The sequence below is a fragment of the Anarhichas minor genome, unplaced genomic scaffold (genome assembly GCF_050575085.1).
Source record: "Anarhichas minor isolate MPS153535 unplaced genomic scaffold, ASM5057508v1 ptg000030l, whole genome shotgun sequence".
NCBI classification, from domain to species: Eukaryota; Metazoa; Chordata; class Actinopteri; order Perciformes; family Anarhichadidae; genus Anarhichas; species Anarhichas minor.
This window is the reverse complement of record NW_027466476.1, coordinates 6,441,701-6,455,651: the sequence shown is the minus strand read 5'-3', so window position 1 is coordinate 6,455,651 and position 13,951 is coordinate 6,441,701.

The window sequence follows — 13,951 nt, the reverse complement described above, 5'->3', positions numbered from 1 at the left end:
CTCAGAGCAGTTAGATACTAATTCAAGGGGAAGGAGTCGGTCTATCTCAAAGCCACACCGCTGCCATTAGAGTGTTTGGGCTTCGATAATGTTCCTGCGTCTCCACTCTATTTGGCTGTCAGGTTGTAGGTGGCACAGAGCGAAGAGGCTGCAGTCTCCGAGGCGGCTATTGACCCCGACTCCCAGACTCCTCTACTCTCGCGGTTCATTAGCACTCCAGACAGGGGAAAGGCGAGCACAGGTGTCACTTGACAGGACCATTAACAAAATGGATGACCCTCCCAAACCACATCCAGCCCCTGCCACACCAGCAAGGTCACGGCGCCCTGATCACCACTTCGCGTAGCTCTCTGGGACGATACACTTATTATTATTCTTTAGGAACTGGAGCCATGTGCTTCTCTGGAACAGGACAGACTTACTTTCTTCTTGCAGTGTTTTCTTTATGATGGAGTTTATAAAGTAGTTTAGATAAAATAGGTCAAGGATATTCTGGTTCTAATATATTGCACATATTTCTCTGTAACTTACAGAGTTGTGCCACTACAGATTCACTGGATTGTGTTGCCCCCTAAAGTTGTGTTGGTGAAGTACAGGTGGAATCTGTGTGAGAAGGGTAGGTACCTCTCTTACACATAGGGTAAAACAATACATCTTACAAACTGCAGATAGAGAATCGGTTACATTGGCTTGAATCTGAAGATGATTCACTCTGGAGGTCATGCAGAGGGGAGAACCTTCAATCTTGTCGGGGAGGAGGAATTAATTCCACTGTTGCCAGTTTACACTCGTTCATCAAATGGCTCACCATTCTCCCTTTCCCTGCGCTCATCAATCTCCTACATCTATCTTCCCCCCCGACACACACACACACACGCACACACACTCGCAGCTGAGTCAACACCCACACACTACATTTATGTCGCCTGTGTGAAGCTGTCTGTGAAAGTATGTGTATGCAGCCTCAATCCTTTGTCCACGGACGGTGGCACACGTGAGGCTGAAGAAGTTAAAATTAAGGAGTTACTATCATCTCAAAACATTTCTGTCCGACACTGTGGGTACATATTACCAAAATAAAATGCAAATGGTATGTTTTTTCTCACACAAATAGAAAGATATTCCATCGGCACAAAATTACATGGTGTACAGTATATTTTCACCCACTTCAGGGGTTTTATTTAAATAAATCAAAATAATAAAAATCAGCAGGAAGTGGAATTTCACTTGTCATAAGTAAGACTCTTCACCTCATAATTATTTAAAAGAAGATTTTTACATTTTGGGGGGAAAATCGAATCAGCCTTCTTGCCAAACACGTTTTTTAGCCTAAACCTAAGCTAAACATATATAAATAAGCAGTAATAAGTATATTTTTCGGATGCAATGCACTGTAATTATACCATTACCTGAGACCATAGTAACCCATGAGAACTTCATGTGACAAAACATTAATTTGAGAGAATCATAAAGTCTGAACTAATTTTAAGAAATACATTACTCCAGGTAGAAGTGAAATCTTTCACTTACACTTGATTTGAAGCGTTATTGACCCTACAGAGCTGTCCACCACGTCTGTTAACATTAACGTTGTTGTCACTACCGCATTGCATTGTGGGATATTAATGCTGGCGTAGTGTCCAGTCTTTGCATACTGTAATTTTTCATAAATGGCATGCAATGCCCATTCTATTGGTCTATTGGTTTTATACTATAGTGTCAAAACATCTCACATACTGTTTTAGCTTACTAAATACTATGTTAGTGTGGAATTCTTTATTTGTATTATATATATATATATATATATATATATATGCACACACAGTATATATATATATATATATATATATATATGTGTGTGTGTGTGTGTGTGTGTGTGTGTGTGTGTGTGTTAGCCTGGCTCTGTCCAAAGCTATCAAAATCCATCTACCCGTTTTAAAGCTCACTAATTAACAGTTAGAGATAAAGTAGCAGTTACGGATAGTGTTAGTCGTTTGGTGGTAGCAATAGTAACAATAGCAATAGTACGAGAATGATATAGTGGTAATCAGACAAGTAGCAGTAGTATCAGTGGAGATGGTGATGGTGATGGAGGGGACTAATATTTTCCCCTCTGTGCGACAGTGCAGAGACGGTGCAGAGTGCCACTGTGAGGTCCTGAGCAGCCGGCTGACAGGCCTGGTGATTAATGACGACAGGGTGTGGAGCTGCTCTTCAATTAGACGCCAGCTCTACCCCGGCTCACCATTCCTGCTGACAGCTAGGACAGAGAGAGAGAGAGAGAGGAGAGGAGTCTCTCTCTCCCTCCCTCTCCCTCTCTCTCTCTCTCTCTCTCTTTCTCTTTCTCTTTCTCTCTCTCTCTCTCTCTCTCTCTCTTTCTCTCTCTCTTTCTCTCTCTCTCTCTCTCTCTCTCTCTCTCTCTCTCTCTCTCTCTCTCTCTCTCTCTCTCTCTCTGTGTCTCCAGAACAAAACATTAACCTCAACTCCATGACTACCACCTCTGTGTTTAACATCAGGACACAATACAGAGCCTTCGGCATTCAACAGTGACCGCAGTGTTAAAGCATCCCAGATGGCGTGAACACATCCCTCATCAGGGCCAGTCACACAACCTCTGTTTTATTTCCCCACACAAACCCTGTGACTGACTATTTTACATGCCTGCTACAACTCCTCTTCTCATTTACGGCTGCAGTCAGCGATGCTGCACTGCTCGCTGTGAAGACAATAGCAGACTTCCAGGTTGTTGAGCAGGTTGTGTGCTGGTTTGGAGCAACTTTCCCTCACAATTACAAGTAGCCTGCAATAATGTTCTCTTGATTAGAAGATTAATAAGAGGATGATCAGAACTTAACCTGCTTTTTATTTGTGTGGAAACTCGTTCCAGCATTTGGCGATACAAGCTTGCAAACGTCCCTTCAAACTGTTGTTACTACTTTCTGTCAGGGAAGGAATTAAAGGTTTGTACAATCCCCTGGGCTAGAAGGGTGACTCAGTGTGTATACTGTAGATATAGATATACAAGTAGATTCAGGTTACTATAGCCCACATACATATGATTACTTTCTCATAAATGTTATGTGGATTTGAGGTGTGTCAAAGCAAACTAGAAGGCACTGAAACTGAAGCATAATGGTTCATGTTTTATTGCCTTCTTGAGCGTAGAAAATAGCATGTAACAAGCAGCCACGTTGTATGTACCAGGTTTGACATTTTCCCACCTGAATGCATCATGATTGTTCAGTAAAAGAGGTTAGAAAACAACTTTGAACTTACCACATCAATTATCTTGTTCTAAGCACGGTTGATCTTATGTGATTATGAAAAATGACAGTAGGTGAGTGTCTACTGGCTGACAGAGAACACTGTGAGGCACTTACAGTGTTACGTAGGTTAACATACTGATTCAATGTTAGAAGCACTACAATTACATAGTTCAACATTTTGGGACAGTTAGCTGAGAAGACTCATAATTATCTATCAAATATGAAGCTAGCAGCTGGTTAGCTTTTAGCTTAGCATAAAGTGTTGGAATAGGAGGATACAACTAGCCTGGGTCTGCCAAACAATAACTAACAGCACCTCTTGAGATCACTAATTAAAACATTAGCCTATATCTTATTTGTTAAATCCATTTAAAAAAAAAAAAAACAGTTTCCACCTGTTTCCAGTCTTTACACTAAGCTAAGCTAAGCTAAGCTAAGCTAACTGTTCCCTGGCTGTAGCTTCATATTGAAAGAACAGATATGAGAGTAGAATCAATCCTCCCGGCAAGAAAGCGAATAGCGCGTGAAGAACTTGATGTTAGCAAATTTGAATTAAGGTGTCACTAAATATATAATTTTACAGATATCAAATTTAAAAAAAACCTGTTCACCTCAGGCACATAAACAAATATGAACAAGGCAATTGTCACTAGTCTATATTCTCACTGTTGTCAATGTGCACGTCCTTCAAAACTCAATTTATGTGATTATTTTAGCAATTATTCTATCCAATGACTGCAACGCCATCCTTTCAGTTTGAAGGTGAGCTGCCTCACTTTGTTAAGTGTTATGTGTTAAGCAGCAGTGGTGGCTGAGTATCAGCCATTATAGGTGACCTAAAATCAGTCATCAAGGACATTGACAGCTCTGTTCCTTTTAGACCTTCAACGGCAACAACCGTTTTAGACAACTTTTTGGCACTGATCCTGAAAAGGTTATTTACCAGCCGGGACACTGATGCTGGGATTGTTTTCACCTTGTGAGTCTGTGTCATCATGAAAAAATGTTGTCCTGCAGACATCTACATTACTGTGGTTTGAGGTGTTTATGTTTCTGTCTGTCTGTGGACAGATTTTGTCACTGCGATAACTTCACAACCGTGTATAATGCAGTCTCAAATCTTGGAGTTCCAAGGTGTGTTGTTGAGATCAAAATGACGGCTGAGTTCGAAGATTGGTGTGGTCCGAGCAAGGGCACCACACACACACACACACTCACACACACACACACACACACACCACTTTACGCCTCTGGTCCAATTTGGCATCGCTGCAGGTGTGATCCCATCATAGGATGGTCTCTAGTTTATATTTATTTCGTGCTGTGAATCAATAAAGTAATTTTTGCACTTTATACTTCGCCTACATGCACATAGAAACATTTCAAACACTCGTTTAAAACCGTTCAAATTTTAACACATCGCAGTGCAACAAAAAACCTAAAATCTAGATGGTTGAATAATTGGTTCATCTATTGATTGGTAACAAAGAGGGACTGTCAGCTCAGCTGCTGTTAGAGATAGAGAAGTAGTGCTTCTGATTTTATGTGCAGCCAGCCCTGACCTTGGCAAACCTCACTTGGCCTCGACATGGAAAGCTGCCCAGAGCCGCTGTGGCCTCTCCAAGGTTCCAGTGGTGTGAGTGAGCACCGTTAATAGACACGCCGTCCCTAACCACCGGTGGAGAAATGAACATTTCAATTACAGTACGGTGCACTGCTAATAGCACTTGGACTTCGTATCCAGCTGGATTCCATGTGTTGCCACGCTGGGAGATCGCCGGCGAAGATGCCACGAGCGTTCGGCAATGAACGTGACTTGGCGGGGAACGAGGAGCAGCTCTGACGGTCGGGATTCATGTTCTAATTGACAACATGTTTTTTTCTTCCACTTTGGGACGCCTTGTGGTCATCGTGTACTCACTTTGAGCATCATGATGCTGATGTCTGTTTAATGTCTCCTCTGGATGGGCATCCAGACTCCACAGGCTGCCATTATGATGATTACACTTAACCGCTGCACTGCGAGTCAGGATACACAGTTTATCACCACTTATATATCAACAACTGCTTCACTTTTCTTGCAGGATTATTGCAGCCACATTAAGGCAGATTCTAGCTTTCTGATAATAAATTAATAGTCACATACTGGATGATAAAAAATTCAGAGAAAATAGGAAAGATGAAGGAGGTGCAGGATGAATTGCAAAAACAGAAACAAGGGCAAATTGGTGATTAGGCGAGTGTGATTGTGTGTGTCGTGTAAATTAAAGTCTCGCCAAGCTTTGAAAAAACAGTCACAGATGTCACACTAACGCTCTTCAGTCACTTAACACACATGAGATGTTTGGTAACTGAGAGACTGTGACTTCCTTGTGTCTGTCTGCCACCATCACTCATCTGTGTGGTATTCAGACATAGCTGTCTCACAACTGTTCAAACATACATCATTACACACGTCAACACATCGTAGGAGCCCGGCTCAAACACACACTTAGTGTAATACACATCAACATACATTACACATTCACTCAATAGCACACGTCAGCTGTGTTTCTTAGCCTGTGTAAGGGTACAATAACGCTATGAATAATTGTGTAAGTGTACAACAACAATGGTTATTTACTGGTTGGTGAGGAAGCGATGTCTCAAATTTTGCCAGAGTTTTATTTCATCTTCCTATTTTGGAAAAAAACTGCACTTGGAGCATTATGGATCCCTAAAACACGCCATTAAAAACAACAACAGTAATGAAAACATCAATGCAAATGCATCTTTTCACAGCAGACATTTTGATCTGTCTGGTCATGGTCAGAAAAGCACTGTGCCATTACTGTACTGAAATAAATGATGACTTAGTTCCATTAAGTGTTACAAGCCATGTCACTGAGCCAGCATGTGTAATACCAGGGGCCTTTCCCATTTCACAGATTGTGCATCCTCGATTCCTTTCCTGGCCTCCTCCCCTCGCCTCCTCTCCTCTCGTCTTAGTCCCGCCAACGGGAGATGTGAGTGGAGGAGGCAAGGAAGTGAAACGAGGAGAGAGGAGTCGAGGCCACAGGCATTTAACAAAATAAAACATCCTCCCCGCAGAGCCATCATTTTAGATATGAAGTGTGTCACATCTGCATCAGCTGTCCATTGTGTTGTTATACCCCAAATATTTTATGATCTCTGTCAGATGAGCATAACAGTGTTCATGACAACTTGTTTACTTACTTTTAATTCAATTCACAACATGGCTTACTGTGACAATAAGTTACAGATGTCGTATTATTTAAAAAGATTTGATCTTTGAAATGTAAGTGTTGATACAACACTTACATTTCTGGAGTGTTCCCGCCATGGTTTGAGATTATTTCAGCTGTGTGTCAAGCCATATACACAAGCTGCTAGATTAACAGCTGTGAGTACAAACAATATGTTTTATTATGATATGTTTATGTTCATAATAATTTTCGGGGCGTGGCTTTGGAGGGAGACCTGAAGAGACGGGCTGTTGCGGCTATTCTTGCTAATTTCTCAACATTACCAACCGTAGCTTTAGTGTTATTAATCAATGCCACTTTCCCAGTGATACCCAGTTTTGCATTGATACATTGATCAATACACTGTAAGTAGTCCATCTGCTTTTCATTCATCATATTGAAGGTAGACAACGCTGACTGGGCAGTATCTTATTTTAAAGTTTCTGTTATCTGTATTTATGACTCTGCAGTTCCCTTCAGCTCTGTAGACTGATTTTACATATTTCCGCTCATTGTTCTGGCAGTCCAAATTAACTGTTTCGGTTCACTCTTCATTGTATTGTTTTTGGCCACAGCAGACAACCAAAAAATGTTGGTCAACTAAAGTTATCTAAACTCAAAGAAAGGCTGTTTAAACTAAAGAGATTTTCTCTCTCTTTCAGCTCTACTCCCCTTGTCTCCCTAAGGTGCTGCACTGACAGCTCGTGTCCCTGGACACTGCTGGTCCAGTGTGACACAGTGGCCTGATTCCTTCACAGTGAATGTAAGAAGGTGCTCAGAGTTTCTGTCCGGCACTGCAAACGAACAGACAGACAGACTGTAAATTAGACTGAAATCATTTTACCCACCATGTTAAACATGCAGTAAGGTTTTGACCATTTCCTTCAACCCTTTTCACTTGGAGTTCATCTTAAACAACATGTTAATCTTTCAAAGTCTATTTTCTTTATGGTAAACTCAGTCATTTTTTTGGGGGGGAGATTTTTATATAAAGGTGGGTCTGTTGATTGCAACATGTTATGGTCAAATCAACTACTATCCTTACAACACACATCTTGTATCACGTTTTCACATCGCAGGGTGGGTTTATGTTTTTAAGATCCTAACAAGCTTCACACATTAGGACGTTCATGGTTAATGTTTGCAGCTCTGTCCGTCCATAAGCTCTCTGTGTTTAATTCAGTGGGACTGTGTCAGTGTGAGTGTGTGCTCTCACATACACAAGTTTATATTAGCAGAGAGGCCTTGCGGTTTGTTGAGTGAAGGTGAAAAAAAAATTTCCACAGGCAGCTTGATTATTTTTACTTTTTCGGAGAACCCTTTTAGAAGGTGAAAGACCCCTCCCTCACCTCCACAGACCCTCCTCCAGCTTCTCCTCCTCTAATAGTGAGTTACCCTCATGTCATTGATGGCGCTTGAGGCAAAAGAAAAAAAATGAAGAAAATGGGGAGGGGATAGGAGGGCGAGCCAGGGAGAGGGTGGGAAGGGAAACAGAGCTGATTATCCAAATACAGTCATTAAAGGGGAAATGTGTTTTTCAAGCTGTCAAGATGATTAATGGCTGAGAGCAAATCCTCACAAATGCTCTTGTTTAGTCTAACTGGCAGACACGATCCTGCCCATTGATTTATGGCAGGCCTGCTGTGTGAGACCATAGTGAGGTTAGAGGGTGTGTGTTTGTGTGCGCCCGTAAAGGGTGTGTGTGTGAGTTTGTGTGTGCGTGCGTGCATTCATGCTGGTTTGTGTGCATGCATATGGACGCCTGCTTTTGCGAGTGCTTGTGAAACTGGGGGTTTGTGTGCATGTATGCATACGTGCGGTGGCGTGTTCGTCCACATGACCAGAGGAGCTGAGGAGGGAATCAGGCAACAGGGGAGGGCAGTGAGTAAATTCTCCTCATCAGCTTTCACCCCTCGTGCTGACAAATCAGCTACACAAACCAGAGAAGTAGCTAAGCCCTTTTTCTTATTTTATGGCTCCATGATTGAACATCAACAACAGGATCGATGTTACATCTAGAATGAATCAAACAGCTGTCCAGAGGTACTTGCGCTTTCATCAGTCACTCGCCAATATCCCTCCTCGCGGATGAGATTGGAACAGAATAAGCAATATTTCTCTCATTACTCAACTGTAACTGAAGTTTATCTGGCTGTGTTGTAGATAACATTACCTACACTAACAACACCTATTTGTAGGGCAAGGCTTGATCAGTTAGAACTTAATAAACAGCACAGTGTCATGACATGTTTTTCTTTTAGCATTTTGGGAAATACACTTATTTGTTTTCTTGGCGAGAGGTATGAGAAGATCAATGAATATGTAGTTAGAGCCGACAGCCGGTTAGCTTAGCGTAGCATAACACCTAACCCTATGTGTGGGCAGGTGAAGGAACTTTTGTTAGAGTGAATGTGTTTGTTTTTTTATTAAAGAACAGGAGCTTTATACAGAATTGAAAACTCTGCTAGTTTTTAAATACAAGCTTGAAACATCCTTGATGCTATCTCTGTATCAATCTACTGCCTGCTCCTTTCAAGATGAAAAAAGTGTGCGCACACAAAGGATCTAATTTTCTTGCAAGGATTAAGATGATACTACTCCCGTAAATATGAAGACCAACCAGTTACCTTAGCTTAGCATATACGTAGACTGAAAACAGCTAGCCTGGCTGAGTGCAAAGAGTATAAAATTCATCTAATTATGACAGAACTTCAGGAAGTCACAGCCAAGAAATAGTTAGCCACATAACCCCCAGTAAAACCACAACTTGAGGTTCTTCACTTTGGTTTATGTAACGGGATATACAATGTTTTTACTTTAGGACAGAGCTATGGTAACTGTTTCCCCCTGTGCCCTGGCTTCATGCTTAGCTAAGCTAACCTGCTAAAATTCATATTTACCATAATGACATAAAAGTGGTTTCTCCTCATCGAAATCTAAATAACAGATTTCCCAAAATGTCAAACTATTCCTTTAACTTGCAAATCGCTCCATTTGAGCACAGAGAGGAACGTTTCACACTTTGAAAGAAAAAGGCAGTTTGATTTAGAAATAGCGCTGCGTAGTATATCTCAGGATAAAGTAAAGTAAAGTTTTGATTTCTGTGGAATTAGGATTAGGGTTAGGTTGCCCAAACCTGCTAGCCAACTCTAACAAACAGGTGGAAATGTCGTGTCTAGTTACTGTTGTTCTGTTCGCGGAAGTACATCGTGTTCACATGATTCACATTCAATAATAAGTATTCTGTTTCAGAGACGCTGTTGCAGTATGTTGGTACTTTTTCTTGCCCACAATCTTGTCTTACTCGTACTGGTAGGTTTATTTACTGGATTCTGTACAAGGCTTACAGTAATATATATATATATATATTATACTCTATATATATACATGTATATATGTACATATATATATATATATATATATATATTCATGTATTTTGACACTCTGTATCATCCATTGACATAACATCCTCGTGATCAAACCCCTGAGCAATATTTGAAATTTGCTATTGTAAGCGCTTTACTTTTTGGTAAAACTTTCTAGGAGAAAAGCTTTAAGAGTCATATTTCACAGCTAGGAATTACTAAATGAAATTTCCCAGGAAAAATCACTGGGAACCACAGACAAACAAAAGAATGCCACCTACAAAAACCGAAACTTTGCCAACAAAAAAATGGAAGAAAAAATGCATCTCATGATCTCTCGCTTGTTCGTCTGACAGCTGATCTCTGAGAAATGAAGAACATGAAGAACAATGAGCACAAGAGATCTCACCACTGAATTAATTTTCCGGATTCCTGAAATGAGCTGGTGTTACTTTTCACTACCAAAGTTTTATCTGTGCTGGAATTATGTAGGATGTATTTTAAATACATTTGTAATTGATTATAAAACTCATTTGTTCTGTTTTCAAGATTCTCCACAGCCATAACTGAAGTTTCCTCTTATTGCTTCCGAATAAATTAGCTCTTCAAGGGATTTTAAAACAAACTCCATGAATTTATTGCAAGTTCTTTTGACCCTGATCTGATGAAAAGTCCCAGTGCACTCGGCCCCAGAAGGCGAACACGTCACACGCGGTCCAGTTCATCTCTCCAGGCTGGTCCAGATGGATGGCTAACAGCTGTTGGCCCTACAACCTCTTCCCTCAGCACAACCATTAGGCCTATCTGTCTGCAATTTCCTCATTCTTCCTGAGCTCCCTCTGAAGTACTCTGATCGCTTTCCCACACCCCCACAGCTCAGCACAGCACCACGCTGTACGTGTATACAGTGAAGCATCGTTTGGCCTGAGCAGACCCGAGCACATTCACAGTACCAATTACCCTGTCCGCCCACACATGCATGCTCATAATCACACACACACACATCCTCTAATAAATTTCATCATGAAGCAAAGCAGGCATGAGGAAGATGTTAAAGGGAGATTTTTGCAACCAGGGGAAGATTAATGTAGCGCAGCAGAGAGAGGCCAGTTGTGTAACTTTGTGCCAGGACCTCCTCTGGGACTCATCAGCACCGTGAAGAGCAGAACATCCTAAACTCTCAAACTGTTGTGGTAACGGTTGATACTGAGAAAAGAAGGAGAGAGGAATGAGAATGGGCGTCCTATCCTTTAAAGTTAAATCATGACTTAATGGTGTCACGACTGTTGTGTTGGGCCCAACAGACGGGATGCATTTCTCACTCTAAAGTTGCTATAATCAATATTTTTTACGATAACCAAATGTATTGTGTAATGGGAAACGGGTCACAAACCCACAGCGAATAATCCCCTGACTGCGGCCCACAACTTAACTGTTTTGGTTCACAATCACCAGAGGAGGCGACTGTTTTCAGAAAGAACACCTCTAAAAACTCACTACCTGCTCAGCACCAACCAGCAGAAAGACAAAGTTACAGACTGGAGGGTGAACCTAGTGGAGCATTAAGCAGCTAAAGACCCAGATATTTCTGTCAGTAGTTGGTGGAGACCAAAACAGAGCTACCAGGACAGTGAATATTGGACTTAAATGCATCAGGTGGACTAACATGCCTCCAAATGAATGCTAACGTTGCTCCGTGTCTGATCGCTATTTCGACTTAAAGGGTAATTACTATGTCAATGTGGTGTTAACGACTTGTTTCTGCTGCCCTAAAGTGCTAAAACAAACAGTTTTGCAGCATATTGCAAACATTTATGTTAAATTACTAATAAATAAATTAAAACTTTCTGTATGTAAACCTTGTTTAGGGTAGAGCATTTAGGTGCAAAATCCAACCTGAGCTGACCTGAACCAGCTGAGTCCTGTTGGGTTTTGATTACGAGTATGCAGCTCTGGAATGGAGGAGGAGTGTGGGAGTCCATCCAGATCTGAGGCATGAAGTCCAGCTGTGAGCTCATTCTCCGTGTATGTAAACACTGTATATATTCCCTTACTGTGTGTATACATGCCCAGCAGCAAGCTCAGCACCAAGCCTATAGCTACATGTGTGTGAGTGTGTAGAAATATGCACGTGTGCGCGTGTGTTCATGTGTCACCGGCCAGTGATTAATGACCCTGCTTTCTTTAACTTCCTTCCTCTCCAGTCGTGTCACACACATCATCACGCGTCACCATAATGGACGCCGGCAGACGGCTGCAGCGAGCTCGTGCTCCGCCTCACGGATACAAACAGACCATAACATCCTCCACATGCAAATCCACTCAAACGTTTGCATTTAAAGCTGCTCTGGGAGACTTTGCATGTCAGTCAAATGTGTCCTCCTCTGACCTTAAGTGGAGGTCAGCTTTATGATCTCTACTTTAAAAAACCTTTTTTAGTTCCAATTCAAAGTTTTTAAGTTGGTATTGTTAAAGTAAGTGCTGGGTATTGTCCACACCTCAGGCGAGGGAATTTCTACACTATCATTTCAATTCAATTCAAGATTTTGGGAAATACGCTTATTGCTTTTGTAACACCGACCTACCTTGTTCCTTACAACGTTAGGCCATAAACAAACTGCACAATGGTCACATGACTTCATGTCACTTCTACAAAGCTAAAGGTGGACCATTGTTTGGCATGATGACATTTTACAGCAGGTCAAAGAAAACACAGGAATGCCGAGTGGCAGGATCGAATCTAAAGATTGTTATGTAGTCGTTTAGTAATCAAATCATGATCTAATTTAGCCACTTGTTAGAAAACTTTTTTTAAGGCACGTAAAAGCTTCAACGTTCACGTGTGGGATATTTACCCACGTATGTCTTAAAACAAAACTGTAAAACCTCTTAAGCTTATGTTAACATATATATGTAGAGAAACCAAGAATAAGGAGGAAGAACAACATGCACACATCCAATCCATCACAGAATCACAGACTTTTCCTTATACAGTACGGAGCGACAAAAAAAAGAAATGCTGCAAAAATGTGAGCACTGGACTGTCTGCTGACATGCTGCAATGTGCCCTAAGTGTGTGTGTGTGAGAGAGAGAGAGAGAGAGAGAGAGAGAGAGAGAGAGAGAGAGAGAGAGAGAGAGAGAGAGAGAGAGAGAGAGAGAGAGAGAGAGAGAGAGAGAGAGAGTGAATTGGAGATAAAGGAAGAAAAAGAATGAGCAGTGGAAAAAGTGTGAGAGAAGAGAAAGAAAAGGGAACAGCAGAGAGACAGAAAGCAAGCAAGTCTTGCATGTGTGTTGGTTCCCAGCCCTGTCAGGGCCCTGTCAGCCTGTGATTTATGGCACCGAGACCGGGAGCAGTCTTCGCTGCCAGCTCAGTATTGTTACAACTGACAGCTAATGAGGCCGGACGGGCTTTCAAGCACAGCACTTAACAGAGGCCTCCATCTTCACGAGTCACGAGCTCTCCTCTTTCTTTTCTCCCCTCTCTCTTTTCTCTCTCCCATTTATTTTTTTTCCTTCCAGGGTGGCAGCAGTGTGGCGAGCTACCACGAGCTTTTCTGGGGGTGCAGAGGGAAAATAAGTCAGGCCGACAGAGATATATGGGCGACACTCTGTTACTGCAGCACTTCCACTCTCTTCCTGCTCCTGCATGCTATTAAGCCAGAGGCTCAGCTCACATAAATGAGGGAGTGAGGGTGAAACACACAAAGGGAGAGATCCAGCCTCAACGTCTCTTCTCAAACCAAATTATTCCACTCTCTCTCTTCAATTACCCTGTCACGCTCTCAAAGTCCTGGAGTCACATGTCTTCTCAGTCTGTGATTATGTGAGTGTGATCTCTGTGAAGGTACCTGAACTTTATAGCCTCGGCCGTGGTGTGTTTTACCTTCAACACCCCTGGCCCGGACTGCTTGGACCCCGTATAATCACTACCAGAGTCTCTGGCAGAGCTGCCCTCCCTCCCTCCCACCTCCTCCCACGGCCCCTGGTTTCTTGTCAGTCGTGATTAATGGCACTAGGGCCCTGGCGCGGCTTACGCTGCCAGTTCCAGCGATGTTCCCTTGATACTTAATGAAC